Source organism: Elaeis guineensis, chromosome 11, assembly GCF_000442705.2.
Source record: "Elaeis guineensis isolate ETL-2024a chromosome 11, EG11, whole genome shotgun sequence".
In the NCBI taxonomy this organism is placed as follows: Eukaryota; Viridiplantae; Streptophyta; class Magnoliopsida; order Arecales; family Arecaceae; genus Elaeis; species Elaeis guineensis.
Window position 1 is genome coordinate 11998090 of NC_026003.2, and position 13892 is coordinate 12011981.

At 35.8% G+C, this 13892-nt stretch overlaps 2 long non-coding RNA genes across 2 annotated transcripts; both read left to right on the forward strand.

Moving 5' to 3' along the window:
• Positions 1-5587: 5587 nt before the first annotated feature.
• On the forward strand, positions 5588-8583 carry LOC140852533 (uncharacterized). The gene is made up of 3 exons (XR_012135420.1): positions 5588-5844; positions 6856-6968; positions 7846-8583. It is a non-coding gene; the product is annotated as an uncharacterized lncRNA (long non-coding RNA).
• Positions 8584-10621: 2038 nt separating this feature from the next.
• LOC140852544 (uncharacterized) lies at positions 10622-12959 on the forward strand. Its single transcript, XR_012135437.1, has 3 exons — positions 10622-10910; positions 11912-12024; positions 12873-12959. It is a non-coding gene; the product is annotated as an uncharacterized lncRNA (long non-coding RNA).
• Positions 12960-13892: the final 933 nt, after the last annotated feature.

Sequence of the window (13892 nt, forward strand, 5' to 3'; positions counted from 1 at the left end):
ATTATATATATATATATATATATATATATATATATATAATATATATATATTATATATATATATATATATATATGTAGATATATGTATATATATCTATGTAGATATATGTATATATATATATGTATATATATGTATGCATATGTATATGTATGCGTATGTATATGTGTATATATGTATGTATATGTATATATATATATGAGATGACCAAACATAATATTTCGTTTTTCCGTAATGCTAGATAATTTTTAAAATATATACCATAAACATCATATTAAATACAGAAGAATTTTTTTGAAAAATAAATGTGAAAAAATTATACTCCACATGATGTTGGATGAGAAATTGGGTACTTCTTAACAGTTCTGAATGTGCCACCCCACCAGCAGCACAAAATGAAAGTGGTGGAAGCTTGCTGATAGCTTCTGCCAAAACTGTGGTCAGAAAGTGGCACAATTAACTCAACAGAGACTTGTCGGTTCTCTTCCTCCATCACACTAAGAGACCTCCTAACACCATTCAGAAAAGCGGACAATTTTCAACCTATGGCCGATGTTCCCAGCTCCACCAATGATTTGCTATTAAACTGGTAAGACCAAAGATTAAAAGCTAGATCACTTCGGATGCAAATGAGCTTTAAATAAGATTCTAGAGAGTCAAGACAATCTTTCCAGTTTCTTCCAAAGATTCTGTTGATCCAACTTTTGAAGAATTGAAGGAAGTTTTGTAAAACAGAATCCATAGACCCTTTCTTGGTTAAAAAGATACGTACATTTTTCCCCCTCCAAGTCTCCCAGCAGACTACAGTGATAAGTAAGTCCCCTGCCTTATCGTCCAAGTACCTCCTATTTCTTCCTTCTACAACTTGTCCAAAGGTTAAGAAACGAAGACGGCCTACTTTTCAATTTTAGCAGCAGCTTAAGTGTAGTCTATAAACTCCATGTATTCTTTAATCACGTGAATTCTAGTAGTACCATCCGAAGAGAGAAGAGTAAAAGAAAAAATCTAGGCTGCATAGTCTGCTACAAATTTAGCATGCCTATTCAATTGCTTATTGGATTAACTGAAATGTAAGGTTTGGAATGTATCTATGCTCCATATGAGAAATTTAGTGGCTAGAAAGTGTAAAGAACCATTCTACGATGGATCTTCTAGCTCAATTTTTAAATAATTTATTTTCTAATTCTCACCGATGTATTTATACTCGATTGGTTTAATTTAACGGATTTACCAAAAATAAAAGTGTAAAGAGCCATGTGCTTCCACCTTAGAGTTGGGCTTATCAAGCATCATCAAGCTAGCATCGCTGTTTCACAATCCAATTCACCCACAATGCTTTTGAACATCCAGATTTGTAACCATCATCAAAAATTTACAGAATGTTCCTACTCAAAGAAAAATCAGAACCCCCACAAGATATCAGTTGGCTAAAACATCACATTCATGTAATGCTTTTTAACCCATACTAATCTCCCATGTATCTCAACAACTTCTATGTGTTGCCCCATTCCCCAACTATTATGTAATATCGCAACATCGAATATTTTATGTGACTTAACAATAGCCTATAGAGGAAAATATCTCATGTGACATTGGAGTGTTCTCCGCAAAAGACAATGGAAAATAAAGTTTACTGTCTACAGTCCAAAAGATAGTAACATCCTCTATTTTGGGTCAACTTTGACCTCAAAATTGAATCATTTTAGATGTCCATATAATATGGGCCATATATGGTTGGAAAGCTTTATGAGTCTAATTTCTAACGCATCAAACCGTTCGTAATTTGGAGCTTTCTAGAAGGAGTTATGAGTATTTTACTAAAGCACAATCTTTCTATTCGAGTTTAACTGCTATTACGAGTATTTTTTGAGAATTAAGTATCTTTAATCATTTTCTTGTATTTTCTAAGTGTGTTTAATGTCTTATTAATTTCTTTCTTGAAAATCTAAGGCTAGAGGGATGCTTTAGTTTCTATAAATATATTTAATTGCAGAACTTAAAAATAGAATATTGAATATCAAAAATTAATCTGTTTTGTTCTCAAAAAGTATATTTCTTCTTCTAGCTTCAACTCATTGGTAAAATTTCTTTGAGGATAAGCATCTTAGCTTAACTCTTTGATAGATTCCACTAAGGCCAAGCTTGCTCTTTTATCCATTTGGTGGATTCCTTGGGTGGGGGTGTCCTATCTTGGTTCACTTGTGCTGCCTCCTAGTTCTCTGTTTATTTTTCGATGTCAGTTTGGTATCAGAGCTCAAGATTGATGGCTCCACGTCATCGCAACTAAAATACCAGAGAATCAGTTAAAAGAAATCTTCGTGATATTGAGATGGACGAATTAAGGAGACAAGTGTAGCAACTTCAGAATTGCCTATAGCACATTGAAAATACAAACCATACTGATCATATTCCAGATATAGGTGGTCCCGATGAAGAGGATGAAAATTATTTTCATGATGCCCACATTTAAGCTTCAAGTGGAGATGATTTCCCATGCCATCAAGCTCCAAGGAATCGAAATTCCCGGCAAGAACTCAACATCCGAATTGGTATTCCAGAATTTGAAGGGAAAGTTCATCCGAAAGAATTCATCAATTGGATTCATTCTGTTGAATGTGTTTTTGATTATAAAGATATTGCTAAACATCAGAAGGTGAAGTTAATAGCTATTAAATTGAGAAAGCGTGCATCCATTTGGTGGGAACATTTGAAGAAACAGCGAGCTCGTGATGGTAAGAGCAGAATTGTTATTTGGGAGAAGATGAAGAAAAAGTTCTTGTCTGAATATTACCGTCAAGATATCTTTCTCAAATTACACAATCTCAAACAAAAAGAGCTCCCTGTAGAAGATTACACAGCTGAGTTTGATAATCTTTCAATACTTTGTGATCTTTATGAATTGGAAGAGCAAAAGATTACTCATTGTCTTGAAGAATTTCGATCTGAAATCTGCAATATGGTTTAGTTACAGCCCTATTGGACATATAATGATGTGTTCAAGCTTGCCTTCAAGATAGAGAAGCAGCTCAAGAAAACAAAAGGAAATCAACCCAAACCATAGTTGAAAGTTGGAGCACCAAGCCAAGGGAGCACTTCAATCGCCCAACCAACTTCAGCAAATAACTCCAATACATCTAAGCTACCTCTAAGGAATGAACCAACAGTCCCTACTCTCCGAGGTACTTCTCAGTCCAACATTCATAAATATCTCAAATACCAAGAAATTGGTCATATTGCTTCCGATTGTCTAAACCGAAGGGTAGTAGCTCTTATTGGAGAAGAAGATGATGAAGAAAAAACTCTAGACCCTCCTATCTTTGATGAAGCTGAAGATGAGGAAGAAGAGGTCACATATGGTGATCAAGAAAAGTTGCTAGTCATTCAGCAAAATTTAAATTCTGCCCATGTGGAAGAGGATAATTGGCTTCGCAACAACATCTTTCACACTCATTGCACCTCTCATGACAAGGTGTGTGATATTATTATTAATGGTGGAAGTTGTGAGAATGTGGTGGCTACAAAAATGGTGGACAAGCTGAACCTTGAAACTATGGCTCATCCTTAACCATATAAGCTATCATGGCTATGCAAAGAAAATGAGGTAAGGATTGATAAAAAATATCTTGTTCAATTTTCTATTGGAAAGAGGTATAAAGATGAGATATGGTGTGATGTGGTGCTTATGAATACTTGTCATCTGCTCCTCGGACGTCCTTGACAATATGATAGAAACGTCATTTATGGTGGCTTCAAAACATATTCTCTTTTGTAAAAGATGGAGTGAAAGTCGTATTAGGATCTATAAAGTTGAATAATTCTCCTAAGCCTCCACAAGAGAAAAAAGGTAATTTACTCTCTAAATTTGAATTTTATGAAGCTTTGCATAATGAAGAAGAAACCTATGCTATTATTGTCTTAGAAGAGAATAAAGAGAAGAAGAAAATTCTAGCTGATATGCAGCCCTCATTTGAAGAATTTCAGGATGTTGTACCGGGAGAATTGCCAATCTGACTGCCACCCATGAAAGATATCTAATATTGCATTGATTTCATTCCTGGTGCTATCCTTCCTAACAAGGCAGCCCATAAAATGAATCCAAAGGAGCATGAGGAGCTTTAAAAGCAAGTAGATGAACTAATAACAAAGGGATTTGTGAAGAAAAGTATCAGTCCATGTGCTGTTCCAGCCCTTCTTGTCCCAAAGAAAGATGGATCATGGTGTATGTGCATTGATAGTAGGGTAGTAAATAAGATTACTATCAAGTACCGTTTCCCTATACCACGTCTTGATGATCTTCTTGATCAACTACATGGTGTTTGCATATTCTCCAAGATTGATCTTCGCAGTAGATATCATTAAATCTGAATGAGGGCGGGTGATGAATGGAAGACCACCTTCAAGACAAGAGATGGACCTTATGAGTGAATGTTAATGTCTTTTGATCTTTCTAATGCTCTTAGTACTTTCATGCATCTTATGAATCATGTCTTTAAACCTTTTATTGAAAAATTTGTTATTGTGTACTTTGATGATATTCTTGTATATAGCACAGATACTGGGCAGCATCTTGATCACTTGCAGCAAGTCTTCAATATGCTAAAGGAGCAAAAGTTGTATGCTAATCTGAAGAAGTGTGAGTTTTTCATGGATAGCCTGATTTTCTTAGGCTATATTGTGTTAAGGGAAGGAATGAAAGTTGATCCCAGCAAAGTGAAAGCCATCATCAACTGCCAACACCGAAATCTATCCATGAAGTTTGAAGTTTTCATGATCTTGCTTCATTTTATCGTCGCTTCATTAAGAGATTCAGCACTATCTCCCTCTAATCATTGAAAGCATCAAAAGCAGCACATTCAAGTGGAGTGAAGATACTCACAAAAGCTTTGAGCTTATTAAAAAGAAAATGACCGAGGCACCTATACTAGTACTTCCAGATTTCAACAAGATGTTTGAAGTGGACTGTGATGTTTGTAGTGTAGGCATTGGTGCTGTCTTTAGTCAAGAAGGAAGGCCAATTGCTTATTTCAATGAGAAATTAAGCAACAGCCGGCGTAACTACTCTACTTATGACAAGGAGTTTTATACTATTGTTAGATCCTTAGAGTTATTATCTATTGCCAAAAGAGTCTATTCTCTTCTCAAATCATGAAGCATTAAGATTTATCAATGGAAAACATAAACTCAACAAGAGACATGCACGTTTGGTGGAGTTTCTTCAAACTTATATTTTTCACATCAAGCATAAATCGGGAAAGCAAAATCAAGTGGCTGATGCTTTGAGCCATAGACATTCCTTATTGTCCACTATGCAAGTAAGAGTCTTAGGCTTCGAAATGGTGAAGGAATTATATATATGAAGATGATCCATACTTTGGGCTAATATTGAAAGAGTGTTCTAAGAGACTATTCAAGCATTTCCTACTCTAAGATGGTTATCTTTTCAAGCAAAATCAGTTATGCATTCCTTAAGGTTCTTTGAGAATATCTATTATCAAAGAAGCTCATGGAGGAGGATTGGGTGGATACTTTGGAAGAGACACATCCCGGCCCAGAATCAAGCCCAAAACCCAAAACCATACAAAAAAAAAAAAAAAAAAAAAAAACAGAGGAGGAGGAAGACTCCTAACCGGAGTCTTCTTCCTCTCCGTTACCTGCGGAATCGGACTCAAAGAGTCCGACTAGGGTAGGAAATCTCTTCTATAAAGATCCCCCGTCCTCCCTTAAGATTTTACGACAAAAATTTCAAAGAAATTCGAGGGATTTGAGAGATTTTCTCAAGGAATACCGTGGATGGTTGATCGGAAGAAAAGGGGGTTCGCCGGAGCTCTTCTCAACCGCCGGAGCAAGGTAAGCCCCTCCCCTTCTTCCTCTCCCTCTTCCCTTTCTCCCCTGGCCCAAAGCCTCGCCGCCGGCCACCGTTTTTGCCGAAAATCAGTCGCGAAAGAATCCCCCTGTTTTTCGATCTCTTCTTGATTCTCCCCGGCCGAACCCTGCCGCCGGCCGTCCGCTGCTAGCCACCGCCGGCCGAACCCCATCGCCGACCATTATCGGATCTCCGGCCAAGCCACCGGAGCCCAAGCCACCGAGGGGGGGGACCTCACGGTCCTCCCCTGTTTCAGCCAAGGGAGGCCGCGGGAAAAGAAAAGAAGAAGAAAGAAGAAGAAGAAGAAAAGAAAAGAAAAAGGAAAAAGAAAAAGGAAAAAAAAAAGAAAAGAAAAAGGAAAAAGAAAAGAAAAAAAAAAGGAAAAAAAAAGAGAAAGAGAAAAATAAAAATAAAATAAAATAAAATAAAATAAAAAGAAGAAGAAGGAGAGAATTTTTCTCTCTCTCCTTTCTCTCTCCTTTTCTCTCTTTTTTCTCTCTCCTCTCTCTATATTTTCTCTCTCTAGATTCTCTCTCTAGACTTTTCTCTCTCTTTACGGATTTTGTCTCTCTAGGATCTTTTCTTCCTCTCTGATGCATCACAAACCCTAGGATATATTTGAATTAAAAATATGATGAATTGAGATTGCTCCGAAATTCGTGCGATAGATCTGATCTCAGTCCGATCCTATTCGAAATTTGTAACACTTGATTCATATTGAGTCACCCTGATAGGACCTCTGATGATCTCGATCATGAGTGCCTCATTGGAAGGATACGAAAGTTTCTCTCTCCACTTTCTCTCTCTACTTTCTCTCTCTAGAATTTTCTCTCTCTTCATGGATTTTCTCTCTCTAGAAGTCTTATGGATCAGTGGAGGATCCAGATACTTAGGTAAATCCTAATTTTGGTTAATCCTAAGAGAGATCCTAGATTTGTGTTATCAGATCGATTATCGATAATTTTCTCCATATATGTGATTTTTATATTGATCAGGGTTATGAAGAGATGATTGTCTGCATATGATATCGAGTGGAATATCTTGTTAGAGAAATTCATAAATCAAAGAAGAACATTGACTTCTGTGTTTGGATCAGTCACCGGTAAAGGTAAGAATCCCTGTACATGATCACTATTATATATGCTATTTTACTATTGGTCTTGCATCGTTGGTTTTGCATTATCGGATTTGAGATCGATGAATTTATTATATCTGAGATACTGTTATTTGATTTTGAGCATGAGTATGTTATGTCAATATATATGTATCAGAGATTGATGGCATGATTATATGGATATGACATATCTGAATTGATCATAATGCAAGACAAAATTGATTGATGAAATCAACACATAATGATTAAATGAAAAGAAAGAGATATATGGTATGGACTAGCCTTGTTATGTGGAACAGCCGGCCAGGAGCTTATGCCTGGGACAGCCCGCCAGGAGCTTATGCCTGGGACAGCCCCCACTGGCTTACAGGTGGATCAGCCGGCCAGGAGCTCATGCCTGGGACAGCCCGCCAGGAGCTTATGCCTGGGACAGCCTCTCACGGGCTTTGGTACGTGGGACAGCCTCTCACGGGCTTTGGTACGTGGGACAGCCGGCCAGGAGCTCATCCTGGGACAGTCTTGAAAGACTTTTTAAATGGATTCGATCCGGATGATGACTGAGGTATAGACTTGGATAGTCCAGAGCCAGAAGGAAACTGTTAAAAATCATGTGATTATGAAAGGAGAAATGAAAGATAAGACATGAAATAATTGTTGAACAAAAGTGTTTCACCTGTTAACATATGATGATGCATCTATTTTGACAAAACAGAAAATTTATGAATGTTTGCATTATTCTGGACATTGAACATGAGATTTTATATTTTATTGCTTATCCTTATTTTCAGACTATATTACTATATCAGTGTGATATGGGAATTCTTACTGGGCTGTAAAGCTCACACCCCTTCATCTTTCTTTTTCTTCTCAGAGTTGCAGGATGACTTAGATTGGCTATGGCTTGGATTTACGGGTGAGCAGATGGATAGATAGAGTGTTATAGTACCTGATCAGAGAACTGAAGAAATTTAATTTGTACCTATACAAAGTTTTATGAATTATTATTGAAATTAAATATTATGGTTGATAAGGTTGTAATGATTTAATTTGGCCTTGCATATTCTTTAGGGCTTGCTCTAAGGAGTGTGCGGCCATCACGTATCCGACCCGGGTGTTGGGTTCGGGGCGTGACAGAATGGTATCAGAGCCAGGTTATGATCATTAGGGATTATGATATAAGTGATTAGAATATTATAGAGTGATATTAGAGCTTAGGTTATGATCATTGGAGATTACGATATAAATGATTAGGATGAGATAGAATAATATCAGAGCTTAGGTTTAAGATCACTAGAGATTATGAAGAGATATTAAAACTTTATGTAAAGATCAGTAGGATGTGACGGAGTGGCATTTGAGCTTAGAGCTTAGGTTACGTTTATTCGGAGATAATGATACAAGTGATTAGGATATGACAGAACAGTACTAGAACCCAAGTTTAAGGTCACTAGAAATTGTCATATAAATGATATCAAAACTTTGGGGTTATAATCACTAGAGTATGATTGATAATATCGGAGTTTAAGATTTTGATCATTAAAGGTATGATAGAATGATATTAGAGTTTAGGTTATGATCACTAGAAAATATGATTTAAGTGGTATTTGAGTTTAAGGTTATAATTATTCAGAATTGTAATTCTAGTGATATCTGAACTTAGGTTATGATCACGAGGAACATGATAGATATGAAAGAGAAGATTCAATATTTAGATTTCGAATCAATAGATATTAAGATGAAATTTAGGTATAAGTGGCATATTATATCTATAATAAAATTGACGAGTTATATCTTGAATTTCAATTAGTAGGGTGGCCTGAATATAAGAAAAGAGTTGACCTTGAAATGAAGTGGGAGGTATTGATAAGTTATGTTGAGTATACTAGATGATTTTATGATTGAAGATCATGATACTTTTCTAATTTCGATGATAATTATCTGAGCATTATGAATTTTGGACTTATCAAAGAAAGTTAATTAGGATATGGTCCAAGAAGAAATTTTATCATATGAGAGAGAAATATTTTTGAGCATTGAACCTATAAGAGGATTATATATGAAACTCAATGAAAAATATACTTGAACTTTATTATGAGAATATGAGATATATATCTTGGTGAAATTTTTAATTATTCAAAATATCATATTCGGATGTGATTTTTTTTTTTATCTTTCAAGTTGCATTGAATTTCAAGTCAAAAGCTTACTCTTCTAAGTGGTTCAAAAGTATTTTGATATTGTTGTTAAATTAAAGAAAAAAATTTATTTTGTCAGAGTATGATATACAGGTTATGATGAAATCTTTAATAATTCGTATTACTATCTTTGGATTAGATTTTTTTTAATTTTTCTTGTGATTGTTGAAGATGGTGAAGTGTATTAATTATTCAAGTCAGAGTTTGAATTTCTGAATTGAAATAAGATATCTTGCTAGTGTTAAATTTTGAATGACTTATACAAGGGATAAGATTTTTATGGATTTATCAATTAATATTAAGGGTTGTAATGAAGAGAGCTCTACAAGAAATAATCAAGTTGATTTTACTTACAAGGATGTTAGCTTGAGTTCTTCTAGTTTGTTCAAGTTGGAGTTAATTCTTTTACAAAGAAAGATTAGTTTGAAAAATATATATATATATATATATCTAAATGATTGTAAGGTAAATCTAAGGTTAACTCCAATTGATTTTAGATATGTTGGATTCTTGAAGAGTGATGAAACTTATACAATAATTTCAAATATAGGAAGTAGATCAAGATTTAATTTTTATATGCTATGCCCAAAGGTAGTAAAGATGAAGAAACTTAAAATTTTGCCCTAAGTTTTATCTGAAATTTGAAGGTTGGATCTATCTTGGATCGATCTAACATATAAGGATATTTTTATCTTTGATATAATTATATAATTTGATAAACCAAGATCAGAGTGCGCAGCAAAAGCATGGTGGGTTAAATTGATTAGAAATATTAATTCTTTGATTCTGAAGATATTATGGAATACATTAGTTGTTAATAAAGAATAATTTTTTTTTCTGATCATAGTCGGATAAATTTTGTTAGTAGGTTGTTTCATTGTAGATAATGCAAGAAATTTTAGATATCTCAAGTTTATTAACAGCTTGATAGTTCTGATATTAGTTCAAACTTAGAATGTCCTAACATAGATCTCATATTTTTTTAAATTTAATATTGTTACTTGAACTGATATAGAAGATTGAGATTTTTCTTAAGATGAGAGTCTACATATAAAATTTATTGGAAGGTCAAGAGAAGAAAGAAATCGATAATCGTGAAGAGTGTCCAATGTTCGACCTTTCTTTATTTACTTTCTATCAAGGGTAGTCTGAGATAATTATGAATTTCGAGTGAAATGTATTAGACAAATAACGGTGGTATATTAATACAAGTTTAAAATGTTACAGTTCTTCAAAAAGTTGAGAAATCAATAAGAAGGGATGAGTTTGAAATTTTAAATAATTTTGTTATAACAAGATCATGAGAAATAAATAATATATATGACATTATCGTAAGCTTGAGAATGACATGAAGAATTTATACTTCGAAATATATTTTAAACAATATAACTTAATTTCGAGGACGAAATTATTTGAAGGGGGGAGAATGTAACATCCCGGCCCAGAATCAAGCCCAAAACCCAAAACCATACAAAAAAAAAAAAAAAAAAAAAAAAACAGAGGAGGAGGAAGACTCCTAACCGGAGTCTTCTTCCTCTCCGTTACCTGCGGAATCGGACTCAAAGAGTCCGACTAGGGTAGGAAATCTCTTCTATAAAGATCCCCCGTCCTCCCTTAAGATTTTACGACAAAAATTTCAAAGAAATTCGAGGGATTTGAGAGATTTTCTCAAGGAATACCGTGGATGGTTGATCGGAAGAAAAGGGGGTTCGCCGGAGCTCTTCTCAACCGCCGGAGCAAGGTAAGCCCCTCCCCTTCTTCCTCTCCCTCTTCCCTTTCTCCCCTGGCCCAAAGCCTCGCCGCCGACCACCGTTTTTGCCGAAAATCAGTCGCGAAAGAATCCCCCTGTTTTCCGATCTCTTCTTGATTCTCCCCGGCCGAACCCTGCCGTCGGCCGTCCGCTGCTAGCCACCGCCGGCCGAACCCCATCGCCGACCATTATCGGATCTCCGGCCAAGCCACCGGAGCCCAAGCCACCGAGGGGGGGGACCTCACGGTCCTCCCCTGTTTCAGCCAAGGGAGGCCGCGGGAAAAGAAAAGAAGAAGAAAGAAGAAGAAGAAGAAAAGAAAAGAAAAAGGAAAAAGAAAAAGGAAAAAGAAAAAGAAAAGAAAAAGGAAAAAGAAAAGAAAAAAAAAAGAAAAAAAAAAGAGAAAGAGAAAAATAAAAATAAAATAAAATAAAAAGAAGAAGAAGAGAGAATTTTTCTCTCTCTCCTTTCTCTCTCCTTTTCTCTCTTTTTTCTCTCTCCTCTCTCTACATTTTCTCTCTCTAGATTCTCTCTCTAGACTTTTCTCTCTCTTTACGGATTTTGTCTCTCTAGGATCTTTTCTTCCTCTCTGATGCATCACAAACCCTAGGATATATTTGAATTAAAAATATGATGAATTGAGATTGCTCCGAAATTCGTGCGATAGATCTGATCTCAGTCCGATCCTATTCGAAATTTGTAACACTTGATTCATATTGAGTCACCCTGATAGGACCTCTGATGATCTCGATCATGAGTGCCTCATTGGAAGGATACGAAAGTTTCTCTCTCCACTTTCTCTCTCTACTTTCTCTCTCTAGAATTTTCTCTCTCTTCATGGATTTTCTCTCTCTAGAAGTCTTATGGATCAGTGGAGGATCCAGATACTTAGGTAAATCCTAATTTTGGTTAATCCTAAGAGAGATCCTAGATTTGTGTTATCAGATCGATTATCGATAATTTTCTCCATATATGTGATTTTTATATTGATCAGGGTTATGAAGAGATGATTGTCTGCATATGATATCGAGTGGAATATCTTGTTAGAGAAATTCATAAATCAAAGAAGAACATTGACTTCTGTGTTTGGATCAGTCACCGGTAAAGGTAAGAATCCCTGTACATGATCACTATTATATATGCTATTTTACTATTGGTCTTGCATCGTTGGTTTTGCATTATCGGATTTGAGATCGATGAATTTATTATATCTGAGATACTGTTATTTGATTTTGAGCATGAGTATGTTATGTCAATATATATGTATCAGAGATTGATGGCATGATTATATGGATATGACATATCTGAATTGATCATAATGCAAGACAAAATTGATTGATGAAATCAACACATAATGATTAAATGAAAAGAAAGAGATATATGGTATGGACTAGCCTTGTTATGTGGAACAGCCGGCCAGGAGCTTATGCCTGGGACAGCCCGCCAGGAGCTTATGCCTGGGACAGCCCCCACTGGCTTACAGGTGGATCAGCCGGCCAGGAGCTCATGCCTGGGACAGCCCGCCAGGAGCTTATGCCTGGGACAGCCTCTCACGGGCTTTGGTACGTGGGACAGCCGGCCAGGAGCTCATCCTGGGACAGTCTTGAAAGACTTTTTAAATGGATTCGATCCGGATGATGACTGAGGTATAGACTTGGATAGTCCAGAGCCAGAAGGAAACTGTTAAAAATCATGTGATTATGAAAGGAGAAATGAAAGATAAGACATGAAATAATTGTTGAACAAAAGTGTTTCACCTGTTAACATATGATGATGCATCTATTTTGACAAAACAGAAAATTTATGAATGTTTGCATTATTCTGGACATTGAACATGAGATTTTATATTTTATTGCTTATCCTTATTTTCAGACTATATTACTATATCAGTGTGATATGGGAATTTTTACTGGACTGTAAAGCTCACACCCCTTCATCTTTCTTTTTCTTCTCAGAGTTGCAGGATGACTTAGATTGGCTATGGCTTGGATTTACGGGTGAGCAGATGGATAGATAGAGTGTTATAGTACCTGATCAGAGAACTGAAAAAATTTAATTTGTACCTATACAAAGTTTTATGAATTATTATTGAAATTAAATATTATGGTTGATAAGGTTGTAATGATTTAATTTGGCCTTGCATATTCTTTAGGGCTTGCTCTAAGGAGTGTGCGGCCATCACGTATCCGACCCGGGTGTTGGGTTCGGGGCGTGACACAAGACACTTGCTCTTGCTCAAAAAAATTTCTATTTGCCTCGAATGGAACGGGATGTGGCACATTACATAGAGCGATGTTGAACTTGTCATATTGCCAAAATTCACAATCAAAGCACAGGTTTATACACCCCACTACCAATTCCAGCAACACCATGGAAAGATGTGAGCTTAGATTTTGTAATGAAATTGCTTAGAACTCAAAGGGATTAAGATTCAATTATATATGGTGGTCATTGATTGGTTCTTTAAAATGGCTCATTTTGTTCCATATCACAATACTCTGGATGCTTCTCAAGTTACTGATTTGTACTTCAGAGATATTGTTAGGCTCCATGAAATTTTCAAGACTATAACTTCAGATCATGATCCCAAGCACGAGTCACTTTTGGCGTACTTTTTGAAGAAAGTTGGGAACTAATTTGCAGTTTAATTTTTCTCATCACTTACAAACTAATGGGCAAACAGAAGCTGTTAATAGAAGCTTTGGTAACCTTCTGTGAAGCTTAGTTGAAAAAAATATTCATCAATGAGATTTGGTGTTACCACAATCTGAGTTTGCCTACAATCATTCAGTGAGCCAAGCAACGTGAATAAGTCCTTTTCAAATAATATATGGACGTAACCCTATTAGTCCATTAGACTTGGCTCTCCTTCCTACTTTTCATAATTTCAGCAGAGATGCTGAAACTCAAGCCCAGAATATCAATAAGTTGTATAAACTTGTTCGGGACCGTATTGCTAAGCAAAATGAAAAGTA